At 36.2% G+C, this 13,311-nt stretch overlaps 1 pseudogene; it reads left to right on the top strand.

Moving 5' to 3' along the window:
* The first annotated feature begins 4,796 nt into the window (after positions 1-4,796).
* On the top strand, positions 4,797-6,112 carry LOC100455653 (telomeric repeat-binding factor 1-like; annotated as a pseudogene).
* The last annotated feature ends 7,199 nt before the right edge of the window (positions 6,113-13,311 follow it).

Below are 13,311 nucleotides of genomic sequence, written 5' to 3'. Positions count from 1 at the left end.
TGTTGATCGGAATAGTTTCAGAAGGAATGGTACCAGCTCCTCTTTGTATATCTGGTGGAATTCGGCTGTGAATCCGTCTGGTCTTGGACTTTTTTTGGTTGATAGGCTATTAATTATTGCCTCAATTTCAGAGCCTGTTATTGGTCTAGTCAGAGATTCAACTTCTTCCTGGTTTAGTCTTGGGAAGGTGTATGTGTCCAGGAATTTATCCATTTCTTCTAGATTTTCTAGTTTGTGTAGAGGTGTTTATAGTATTCTCTGATGGTAGTTTGTATTTCTGTGAGATTGGTGGTAATATCCCCTTTACCATTTTTTATTGTGTCTATTTGATTCTAGCCATTGAAAAAATTTTAAACTATTATGGGATTGAGGTGGGGACATCTCTTTGATAAAGACAAAAGAGATTTATTCATTTTGAGTATGGATGCTGGTTTGCTGATTGATTTGGTGGTGGATACATGATTAGATGATAATTGAATAATTATATTTTCTCTGTCAATTATGAGGAACAAGCATCAGATAAATATCAGGAAAGTTTAAGGTGTACTGGAAAGTTTAAAAGGAAATGAAGATATGTGAAACAGTCATTTGTTAGAGTGGGAAGTGAGTAATATACTGGGAAATAAAATAGTCTTGTTAGGACCATTGAGTAACACTTTAAGATATCTATTCGCTAATTTAAAATTAGATCTGTCACAGTTACTATCTTCAGAAACAAGCAAGAATTTCTGCACACATATCAAAAATATTTTTAAGCAATTTATGAACAAAAGATTATGTGTGTCTATAAGACAGAGAGAACATATTCTATAATATGAAATATTTTAAAACATAAAATATTGTAAATATTCTGAAATATAAAATGTAAATTATCTCTGGGTGGTAGAATATATTATATATAATATACATATTACATTATATACATATATATAATCTATTATATTTTTTATTTCCTCAATACTTGAAAAAGCAGGTGTACTATATTATAAAAATGGAGGCAGAAGATTTCTCAATTATTTGTGCATTTATTTGTAGTAGATTTAGTATCATACCCATTTCCTTTCCTGATATACTAATTGTGATGTCAAAACATTTCAAGTTTTCAGCTGTGATGAGATGAAGATGAAAACACTATAGTAAAAACGCTCAGCTACTTGCTAACTAGACTTGAATACAATGCTTTCCTTTGTAGTTGTTATTGGCCTAAGGCATGAAGTTATGGTGACTGTATCCCAAAGCCACAGGGTGTATACACATTTTTTTAAATTATGAGATTTGTATTTCTCAAGACTTGCGGAAGTTACCCTGTAAAATAGTTTTCCAATATCTTATGCCTCCATGTGGAAAATATTGGGTATTTTTCTGTTCGTGGTTTGTTTTATCTCTACTGCATTTCATGTTACAAAAATAATTTTTGTATTCTTTTATGTTAATAAAATTTTTATAATATACATGGATTTATTAATTCAATGATTAGAATCTTCTTAATAGCCATTATTAGACATCTTTTTCATAAGTAAGCCTGGAGTTACATGAAGGAGCCTGGAATATTTTGGACCTCAGTTGAAATACATTACATTTAAAATTATTTTATAAAAGAATGACAAAGGCTGGGCACCAGGGCTCATGCTTATAATCCAGCATTTTGGGAGGCTGAGGCAGAAGAATTTCTTGAATCCAGGAGTTCAAAACCAGCTGGGGCAATACAGGGAGACCTCATCTCTACAACTTAAAAAATATTACCCAGGTGTGGTGGCATGCACCTGTGGCCTCAGTACTTGTGAGGCTGAGGCAGGAAGATCTTCTGAGCCTGGGAGGCTGAGGCTGCAGTGAGCCATGATCATGTCACTGCACTCCAACCTTGGGCGACAGAGCAAGAACCAGTCTCAAAATAAAATAAAATACTGGCAATAACCAATACACACACACACACACACACACACTTAATTTTTTTCTATACTTTTGCCTATTTTACCTCCATGTAAAATAAGCTTAGCAAATTGAACAATTTTTAACAATATTTAATTTATTTTTATCTTCAAAATTGATTTTGTTGATTTATTAAAGTATGAAGACCTCATTTAAGGGACTTACCTGAATAAAGATGATTGAGTAAGAGTGTGGACAGAAGTATGGAAGTACAAGAGAATATATTTTATTAGTTAGGAGTGTAATTCTCAACCTCTTCAGTTTGTCCCCTTCCTCTTTTCCCCCACAATACAACTTACTGTCCTTAAGAATAATTTTGAAACAATTTCAGTAACAGAATCTTATAGTTTCAGTGTTTTATTTATATATATATATATATATATATATGGTATATTTTCACTACTACTACTAATTTAAAATTTGCACTCAATTGTATTTAGTAGGTAACCAGTTCAAACTGGCAAAGAGTTAATGAGGAAGATTCTTTATAGGTGAATATCTAAATGAGGTAAAGAAGATAGATATCTTGCTGTTATTTAAAACATTGTAAGTTGATTTTATTAGGTCCTTAAAATATGCTTTACTAACATTGAAAGTTCTTTTTAAAAGCATTATTTTCATATGCTGAAACTCTCTTTTATAACTTGCACACTGATCTTTGGCTGTATGTCAGCATAAATGACAAAGTCAAGTGAATAATAATAGAAAGAGTCTCTATTGATTGGTATCTAGGACAGCGAGACTATTATTGGAATCTATATAAATCATCTTCTCCTAAACTAATGTATATCTTAGAGCTATAGACAACTTGATAAAAGCCAACTTTAAGAAAAGACATTTTCTGTGTGTCCTTGATGGTATAACTGGTAGTCTAGTTATCACAAAATAATAATGACATTTTGAATATATAAAAATTTATGAATAATGAATTTTGGTTTTAGTTTTTTATAGTATCTTGAAAATAGGAACATGTAATTTATTTTTCTGATTTTTTAGGAACAATTTTTTATGTCCTATCTAATCCATATATCACATATTTTGAAACATTATATTTTATACCTTTTACATAATTGAATGATGAGGATTAATCTTTCACCAAAATTATTCTTCCTCTATGTTCTCAGTCAGTATTTATTATAAAATTAACCATTATAGAGGTGTGAACTTTAGCTCAGTCTCAATTAGAAGTTTAAAATATTCCTTCATTTTCTGATAAAGTGGTCATATAGCATAGTTTTTGTCAATTAGTTATAAAAGGAAGTTTCACATGACAATATTTCTGGAATGTATTTAGTTTCCTGGTAACAAAGGCAGATGAACAAGAATATTCCAGTTTTTCAGCCTTTTCACCTGTTCTTCCAGCTTAGTTTATCCTACAGACAAACATTCTGAATTATTAAAAAAGAAACATATAAAGTAAAATTTAATAAAATAATTTAAAAAGCAAGGTTCCTAATAAGATTGTTTTGGCACTGTGCCAAATATGACATTTCCTATCTTGTGATCCCTAATTATGTAAAACTATTAAATGCCTTTAATATCTGCAATGGTGGGTACTCTATTTATAACCAAAATCATTTGTAACTGATACTATTTAAATCTCAGGCCTGTCTTCAAAACAATAGATAAGAATTTTCTTTAGAATCTAAATCGACCATTATGCAGGATTGTGAAAGAAAGACTCATAGAAGATACAAAATGATTAAGTAGGAGATCAAATGATGATTTTTGAGCAAACTTTCAAGTTACAGTTTGTTTCATACTCTATACTCTTTCACAGGCAAGAGTAGAGAGGATGGCTCCCACTAAGTAGCAGTATGCTACGTGATTAAATGATAGCCTATAATTCCCTCAGATCAGCTTCAAGGTTGCCAAGGGCAATAAAAAAAAAACTTAGGAGAAAAAAACATGGAAGGGCACTACTGATGCCTGTGGAAAGCCACAAAGACTAAGCAAGCAAAAACAATTATTTATATGAATGTGTGAGTGAGAGATCTCCTGCAATGAAAGAGTTATTTTCTTAAGAATCCATAAAATGAATTCAACCAGCACTGTGGTGCTAAGTCATGCTAACAATAGCAATCAAATTGAACGTTTCTTGGACTTTATTTCACTTTCTTGTTCAATTCACCTTTAGATGGCTGTGGGCAATCTATTAAATGAGAGAATACTAGTTTTCTCCTACTGCCTTAAAGTGCTATAAATTTAAAAGCTTAAAAAGGTACCAGTTTGTTATCTTGTTTGCAGATCAACAGTATGATATGGCCTCTTTGGGCTAAAATTGAGGTGTTAGCTGGACTGTTTTTTATTTTTTATTTATTTTAATTTTTTCTGGAGGCTGTATGGGAGAAGCAATTTTTTCTTCCAGCCTCTATTCTGCATTCTTTGGCTCATGGCTTCCTTTTTCCATTTTTAAAGCCAACAACGTTGTATCTCTTTAGTCCTTCTTCCATCTTTAACTTTACCTCTCTCTAACTCTTTCTCTCTGTCCACAGTCAGAGTTTACAAAGTCACAGTTTACAAAATGCTAAACCTTTACAATTTTTATAATGTGATTACAGTTGAACTCCTGAAAATACACACTAAGGTATAACATAAAGAAAGAAATGTTAAGGCAAAGATATTTTCCTATTAACGATATGATTTAGACATTTGGATAAATGTACTTATTATTAAATGCATATTAATCTATTTAATTTGCCACAGTCTTAACTTTGCATAATATAGTGCAAAATCTATACTGATATAAAGACAAATTCGTGGCTCAAAAACTCAACCAGTTTGTTTTTTACAAAAAAACTTACAAAAGCTTAGAGAATCGAACTTTGTGGAAAAATAGGTGTAGTTTAAAAAATCATGCCTGATATTGGGCCCCGAGCCCGCGGGGTTGTGCGGCTGGTAGGGATGCCCACACTACCAGGGAGCGGATGGCAGAAACAGAGAGCAACGACGAGGAGCAGTTCGAGTGCCAGGTGCAGGTGGGGGCCCCCAAGGAGGAGGAGGAGGACGTGGGCCTGGTGGCCGAGGCCAAGGCCGTGGCTGCCGGCTGGATGCTCGATTTCGTCTGCCTCTCTCTTTACCCAGCTTTCCGCGACGGCCGCTCCGAGGACTTCCGCCGGACCCGCAGCAGCGCAGAGGCTATTACTCATGGACTATCCAGTCTAACCGCTTACCAGTTGAGAACAATATACATATGTCAGTTTTTGACAAGAATTGCAGCAGGAAAAACCCTTGATGCACAGTTTGAAAATGATGAACGAATTATACCCTTGGAATCAGCCCTGATGATTTGGGGTTCAATTGAAAAGGAACATGACCAACTTCACGAAGAAATACAGAGTTTAATTAAAATTCAGGCTACAGCTGTTTGTATGGAAAATGGCAACTTTAAAGAAGCAGAAGAAGTCTTTGAAAGAATATTTGGTGATCCAAATTTTCATATGCCTCTCAAAAGCAAATTGCTTATGATAATCTCTCAGAAAGATACATTTCATTCCTTTTTTCAACACTTCAGGTACAACCACATGATGGAGAAAATTAAGAGTTATGTGAATTATGTGCTAAGTGAAAAATCATCAACCTTTGTAATGAAGGCAGCAGCAAAAGTAGTAGAAAGTAAAAGAACAAGAACAATAACTTCTCAAGATAAACCTAATGGTAATGATGTTGAAATGGAAACTGAAGCTAATTTGGATACAAGAAAAAGGTCTTCACAAGAATCTTTTCTTATCCAAGTTGCAACATGGAACGCAGCAACAAGACCTTAATAAGAAAGAAAGAAGAGTAGGAACTCTTCAAAGTACAAAAAAGAAAAAAGAAAAAAGAAAGCAGAAGAGCCACTGAAAGCAGAATACCTGTTTCAAAGAGTCAACTGGTAACTCCTGAAAAACATCGAGCTGGGAAAAGACAGGCATGGCTTTGGGAAGAAGACAAGAATTTGCGATCTGGTGTGAGGAAATACGGAGAGGGAAACTGGTCTAAAATACTATTGCATTATAAATTCAACAACCGGACAAGTGTCATGTTAAAAGACAGAAGGAGAACCATGAAGAAACTAAAACTGATTTGCTCAGACAGCGAAGACTGTGTTTGTAAAAGCTTGATGAAAGGACAGTTAAGTATTTTGATCTCTGCATTTTGTTTGCAACTTGTGTCATTGATGTATTTTAAAACTTTTGTTTAAAGCATTACAGTATTTTTCTGTGACCATCAATTAATATGAGGGTTTGTGCTATAAAAGTTAAAGCATATGCCATCATTGTATTCTTTAAGAACCTTATTTTGATAAAATGTAAATTTGTTGAACCCTGCCACATTTAGTATCCCCACCCCCAAATCCTGTTCCAATGAAAAAATTAAAACCTGATACGAAAAAAAAAAAAGTTCAGTTAACCTATTTTGTGTCTGTAGGCTGACTTCAACCCTGTAACATAACCCATTAAAATGAATTTTCTTTTTTTCTAAGACAGAGTTTCTCTCTGTCGCCCAGGCTGGAGTGCAGTGGCTCAATTTCAGCTCACTGCAACCTCTGCCTCCCAGGTTCAAGCAATTCTCCTGCCTCAGCCTCCTGAGTAGCTGGGATTACAGGCACACACCACCACGCCCAGCTAATTTTTGTATTTTTAGTAGAGGCAGGGTTTCACCATGCTGGTCAGGATGGTCTCCAACTCTTGACTTCATGATCCACCCACCTCGGCCTCCCAAAGTGCTGAGATTTCAGACGTGAGCCACTGCGTCCTGCCTAAAATGAATTTTCTAAATGATTGAATAGCAGTAGTCCTTTGAATAGGAGATAATGACTTGGTTTATGGCCTTAATATACTACTTAATTACTTAAGATGTTTATTAATAGAATGATAAATGTACAGAGTAACCTATAAGCATGACATACTTTTGCTTTCGGTAGTTTCATGTAAAGAAAAAAATTTGAAAATAGTAATACCTGAGGACCCATGGGAATAATAGACACTAGGGAGATAGGGTGGGGAGCGGGAGCAAGAGCTGAAAAACTACCTAATGGGGACTCTGCTCACTACCTGGGTGACAGGATCATCCGTGCCCCAAACCTCAACATCACACAGTATACCCAGATAACAAACCTGCCCATGTGTTCCCTGAATCTGAATAAAAATCGAAATAATTTTTTTAAAAAAGAAAAAGGCAATAGTATTACCCATGGGACAAAATTTGTACTATTGGCAAGAATCATTTTGCGTCTCATTTAGAAACAATTTGACTTTTGTTCCAGTGTTTAAACTTTGACAAAAATGGTTTTGAATAAATCTTTATAACCTGATGCCATAAATAAAAGGTTCTCTGATACCTTCATTTAATATATCAATATTGGGCCTAAAACAGTATTCTGTAAAGCTTAAATTGTTATTAACTATGATCATCTTGCTGTCTATGATAGATAATAAACAAGGTCATACATAATACCTTAATAAACAATTTTGGTTTTTCACCAACATTTTATTCTTTAAAAGATTTAGACTAACAGAATTATTTAGCATTTCGAGTCATGTGCTTTATTTATCAAGTGAGTAAAAATATTGGACTATTGAAGTATTTGCATAAAAAATCAAATGGTAGTGTTTTGTAATCTCTATTGTATTTCCTATTAAGGTTTTATATATTACTTTCCCATTGTTCCTGAATTTGTTATCCTATATATAAACAGAAACATGGATGAGTTAAAAAAAAAATCATGCCTGATATTGTGTAAGATGTTAAGATAAACAGGCTTTTTGTTGTATGGGGATGCTTTAGTATTTTCTCTTTTTTTTTTTTTTTTTTTTTTGAGACGGAGTCTTGCTCTGTCACCAGGCTGGAGTGCAGTGGGGCGATCTTGGCTCACTGCAATCTCTGTCTCCCTGGTTCACACCATTCTCAAACTTTTCTATAAATGTAAAAGTATACAAAAATAAAAAGTTTACTGCAAATGTAAAAGAAACAAGTAGAATTAATGATGTAGATATTAAAATATCTATATAAGAATGAGTTTAATAAAATATGAAGTAAAATTTGGGAGATTTTGTGTGTGTGTGTGTGTGTGTGTGTGTGTTTGAGACAGAGTCTTGCACTGTCACCCAGGCTGGAGTGTAGTGGCGCAATCTCAGCTCACTGCAAGCTCAGCCTCCCGGGTTCATGCCATTCTCCTGCCTCAGCCTCCCAAGTAGGTGGGACTACAGGCACCTACCACCACACCTGGATAATTTTTTGTATTTTTAGTAGAGACGGGGTTTCACCGTGTTTGCCAGGATGGTCTCCATCTCCTTACCTAGTGATCTGCCTGCCTCAGCCTCCCAAAGTGCTGGGATTACAGGCCTGAGCCACTACGCCTGGCCAAATTTGGGAGATATTAATTTATGATTTGATAGTCAAGCTTACATAAAAGTTGATCTTAAATGTAATTCCTGTTATCAATTCAGAAAACAATGCCTCACTTCTTAGGAGAATTTGAGTTTACTTAGATTATTTCAATGCTTTGTTGTAAGATTTCTTTGGTAACCAGGGCTTTTAATCTGTGAACTTTTGTTCATTTAGATAAAGACATATCTGATATTTTCTTATTCAATAATAAGAGTTATATAAATGTTACTAAATCGGTGATTACAAATAATAAAATTACAATGATTCAGACTATACATCTTATAAGTACACTGGTCCAATTATATATATATATATTTTTTTTTCTCACTGAATTGACTTTGATCCTTACAGTGACTAAATTTTTTATGTGTGCAGACACAAATTTTATTTTATGCCACAATAAAAATATCTATGTAATTTTTACTATATAATTAACAAATGATCAATTAATTACTGGCTATTATATGGTGCTGAATGTTTATGTTAGTACTTATACTGTTAGGGAATTATATGCTTTAATTAAAATATACGCATTACCTGCTTTCCAGGAGCCTCATATTCTGCATGAGGAGACATGATTAACACATCAACAATTGGAGTGAAATATACCAAATTAGATTACTAATTAGAAACTATGAACTACAGAATAATAAAGTGATAATTTACCTAAGAGAGAATAATGTGAAATAAAATAATTGGGGAAATATTTATGAAACATATGATAATTTAGATAAATCCTGAAAGAAAATATTTGGAAAAATGAAGAGAAAAGGAATAATGATAGGTGGGGGAGAATGTGTAACATTTAACAAAGATACAAAATAAGAATGATAAGGATGTATTTAGATTGCAAATAAAAAATGTTTTTTGACCATATAGAGAAGAACTTTGAGGAATAAGAATGATTAAGCGGTATAGTACCACATAATAGATGGTCTTAAGTTGATTCAACAAATAAAATGGTTCATAAGTGCAATAAGTTTAGTCAAGATATTGTGTCAGAAGTATTGTGGTGGAATCTTTTTTCTTCCTAATACATAGTAATTGTATGTATTTATGAGGTGCATGTGATCATTTGTTATATGAATACAATGTAGAATGGTGAAATCAGGGTAACAAGGATATCCATCAACTCAAATATTTATCATTTCTTTGTGTTGGGAGCATTCTAAATTTTCTCTTCTAGCTATTTTGAATTATACAATAATTATTGGTAACTATAGTCACCCTATAGTGCTATTGAACACTAGAACATATTCCTTCTATCTAACTGTATTTTTGTGTCAATTTACCAACCTGTCTTTATTCCTACCTCCCCCACTACATTTCCTCACCTTTGGTAACCACCATTGTATTCTATATCTCCATGAAATTAACTGTATTTTAGTCCCACATATGAGTGAAAACATGCAATATTTGCCTTTCTGTCCCTGGTTTATTGCACTTAACATATCCTCCAGACTCATCCATGTTACTGCAAATGATAGAATTTCATTCTTTTTTTTGTGACTGAATAATATTTCATTGTGTATATATACCCATATGTTTGTTTCCATTGTAAAGACTTAGTTAGTATTTAACACATCAGAGAAATACAATATTGCAACTAAGTCATACCATTTCAAATGACAGAAAGTTTTTAAAAAATTATAAAGTAAATATTACAATATTAATAGGATTATTTTCTCCTTCATTCCTTCAGAAGAGTGCAACCTGGTGATTGTAATTCTGATTTGTGTTCTATTTCCACACAAAACAACATATATAGAAAGGTTAATAAAACCACACAATTCTTATGTGCTTTTAAAAGTATTGTATATAAAGCCAGCGTCCAAGTTATCTTTGCAATATGTTATAAATATTAAAATTGTCATGGGGCTATTTAGTACTTGATTGATTTACAATCGAACCAAGTGCCACATTAATTGAAATTCCAGATGAAATTCTTCTAATTTAACTCTAAAGTCTTTTAAAATAAAGGTTTCAATGATTAAAATGCATAGGTCATTTCTCTCTAGGATGTAGAAAATTGAAAAGAATATTACTCTGCACCTTGAAACAAAAAAAAAAGCAGAATAACAAGCAAAATCTGTACTATTCTTAAAACTGACAGAAAGCTGAGGTCCCAGAGCAACCAATGGCCAGGAACAAGCAGTGACTCCCGGGACATAACGTGGTAGAACATAGTGTAAGGCCACTCTAAGAGTAGGCAAGAAGAAATCGATACAGTTTAAACAAATTGCTAAAGGTCAGGTGTGGGACAGTGGGACAGTATGAGACCCCTGAGAGCGCCAGACAAAAGAGCTCTTTGCAGATCATTTTCTCATGAATGTCCACCTAGTATTCATGGAAAAGACACAGGGAAGAAGAAATATCCAGAAAGCCTCTGTCAGTGGTGCAGGTGTGAAGGAACAATGCCTGCAGCTGAGAAAGGGACATGACCTCAGGCTTACCTGGAAGCTTCTCTCATAGAGTAAGAGAAAAAAAAAAATAAAAAATGAACAATTATAACCCTGCTGTTGGAGAAGGGACAGAGAACAGTCCTAGGCCCAGGACCTATAACAGTAACATTGCAAGTCACTGCAGGGCACCAGAGTAGCAACAAATCCCAAACCCTGCTCAACACCTCACTATACCGACTCAATGAAGCCCAACTCTCTCCCACTTAGTAGTCCAGATGAGGTCAAATCCAGGTGCTGAGTAGGCCGTGTTTGGTGAGAGAGAATTAAAAATTGATGATTAAACACTGTATAGAGTCACAAATTAAATATTGTAATTACTTATTTATTTTAGTTTTAAAAATAGATAAATTTTGACTGGGGGCGGTGGCTCACGCCTATAAGCCCAGCACTTTGGGAGGCCGAGGCGGGTGGATCACCTGAGGTCGGGAATTCGAGACCAGCCTGACCAACATGAAGAAACCCCATCTCTACTAAAAATACAAAATTAGCCAGGTGTGGTGGCAAATGGCTGTAATCCCAGCTCAGTAGGCTGAGGCAGGAGAATCATTTGAACCCGTGAGGCAGAGGTTGAGGTTAGCCGAGATCGCGCCACTGCACTCCAGCTTGGGCAACAAGAGGGAAACTCTGTCTCAAAAACAAACAAAAAAACAAACAAACAAATAAAAAAGATAAATTTCTATGTGAATTTAAAAATTTGTGTTCAGACGTTCTCACTTAAATGTTTTGTCATCTTCATTTTCCTAATGTCTTTAAAGACATGTAAAGAATCACTCCAGGGATTGCTATATATAGCTATCTAGATTATATTGTCCCAGACTAGCTAGTGGACTAGTAATTCACCATTTAGTAAATTTATTCTAAATATGGCCATATTTTCTTAGATGTGACTCAGATTAAATTTTCTTTTTGCCAATTGTGTGTGTGTGTTTGTGTGTGTGTGTGTGTGTGTATGTCTGTGTGTTTAGGAAGACTGCTAGCATAAAATTTCAAAATCTCGGTGGGAGGAGCCAAGATGGCCGAATAGGGACAGCTCCGGTCTACAGCTCCCAGCGCGAGCGACGCAGAAGACGGGTGATTTCTGCATTTCCATCTGAGGTACCGTGTTCATCTCACTAGGGAGTGCCAGACAGTGGGCGCAGGTCAGTGGGTGAGCGCACCGTGCGCCAGCCGAAGTAGGGGCGAGGCATTGCCTCACTCGGGAAGCACAAGGGGTCAGGGAGTTCCCCTTCCAGGGGTGACAGACGGCACCTGGAAAATCGGGCCACTCCCACCCGAATACTGTGCTTTTCCGACGGGCTTAGGAAACGGTGCCCCAGGAGAGTATAGCCCGCACCTGGCTCAGAGGGTCCTACGCCCACGGAGTCTCGCTGATTGCTAGCACAGCAGTCTGAGATCAAACAGCAAGTCGGCAGCGAGGCTGGGGGAGGGGCGCCCGCCATTGCCCAGGCTCGCTTAGGTAAACAAAGCAGCCTGGAAGCTTGAACTGGGTGGAGCCCACCACAGCTCAAGGAGGCCTGCCTGCCTCTGTAGGCTCCACCTCTGGGGGCAGGACACAGACAAACAAAAAGACAGCAGTAACCTCTGCAGACTTAAATGTCCCTGTCTGACAGCTCTGAGGAGAGCAGTGGTTCTCCCAGCACGCAGCTGGAGATCTGAGAACGGGCTGACTGCCTCCTCAAGTGGGTCCCTGACCCCTGACCCCCGAGCAGCCTAACTGGGAGGCACCCCCCAGCAGGGGCAGACTGACACCTCACACGGCCGGCCAGGTACTCCAACAGACCTGCAGCTGAGGGTTCTGTCTGTTAGAAGGAAAACTAACAGAAAGGACATCCACACCAAAAACCCATCTGTACATCACCATCATCAAAGACCAAAAGTAGATAAAACCACAAAGATGGGGAAAAAACAGAGCAGAAAAACTGGAAACTCTAAAAACCAGAGTACCTCTCCTCCTCCAAAGGAACGCAGTTCCTCACCAGCAACGGAACAAAGCTGGATGGAGAATGACTTTGACGAGCTGAGAGAAGAAGGCTTCAGACGATCAAATTACTCCGAGCTACGGGAGGATATTCAAACCAAAGGCAAAGAAGTTGAAAACTTTGAAAAAAATTTAGAAGAATGTATAACTAGAATAACCAATACAGAGAAGTGCTTAAAGGAGCTGATGGAGCTGAAAACCAAGGCTCGAGAACTACGTGAAGAATGCAGAAGCCTCAGGAGCCGATGCGATCAAATGGAAGAAAGGGTATCAGCCCTGGAAGATGAAATGAATGAAATGAAGCGAGAAGGGAAGTTTAGAGAAAAAAGAATAAAAAGAAACGAGCAAAGCCTCCAAGAAATGTGGGACTATGTGAAAAGACCAAATCTGCGTCTGATTGGTGTACCTGAAAGTGACGGGGAGAATGGAAACAAGTTGGAAAACACTCTGCAGGATATTATCCAGGAGAACTTCCCCAATCTAGCAAGGCAGGCCAACATTCAGATTCAGGAAATACAGAGAACGCCACAAAGATACTCCTCGAGAAGAGCAACTCCAAGACACATAATT

The sequence above is a fragment of the Pongo abelii genome, chromosome 3 (assembly GCF_028885655.2).
Source record: "Pongo abelii isolate AG06213 chromosome 3, NHGRI_mPonAbe1-v2.0_pri, whole genome shotgun sequence".
Lineage (NCBI taxonomy): Eukaryota > Metazoa > Chordata > Mammalia > Primates > Hominidae > Pongo > Pongo abelii.
The sequence above is the reverse complement of the archived record's forward strand: the minus strand, read 5'-3'. Positions and strand labels throughout refer to the sequence as shown.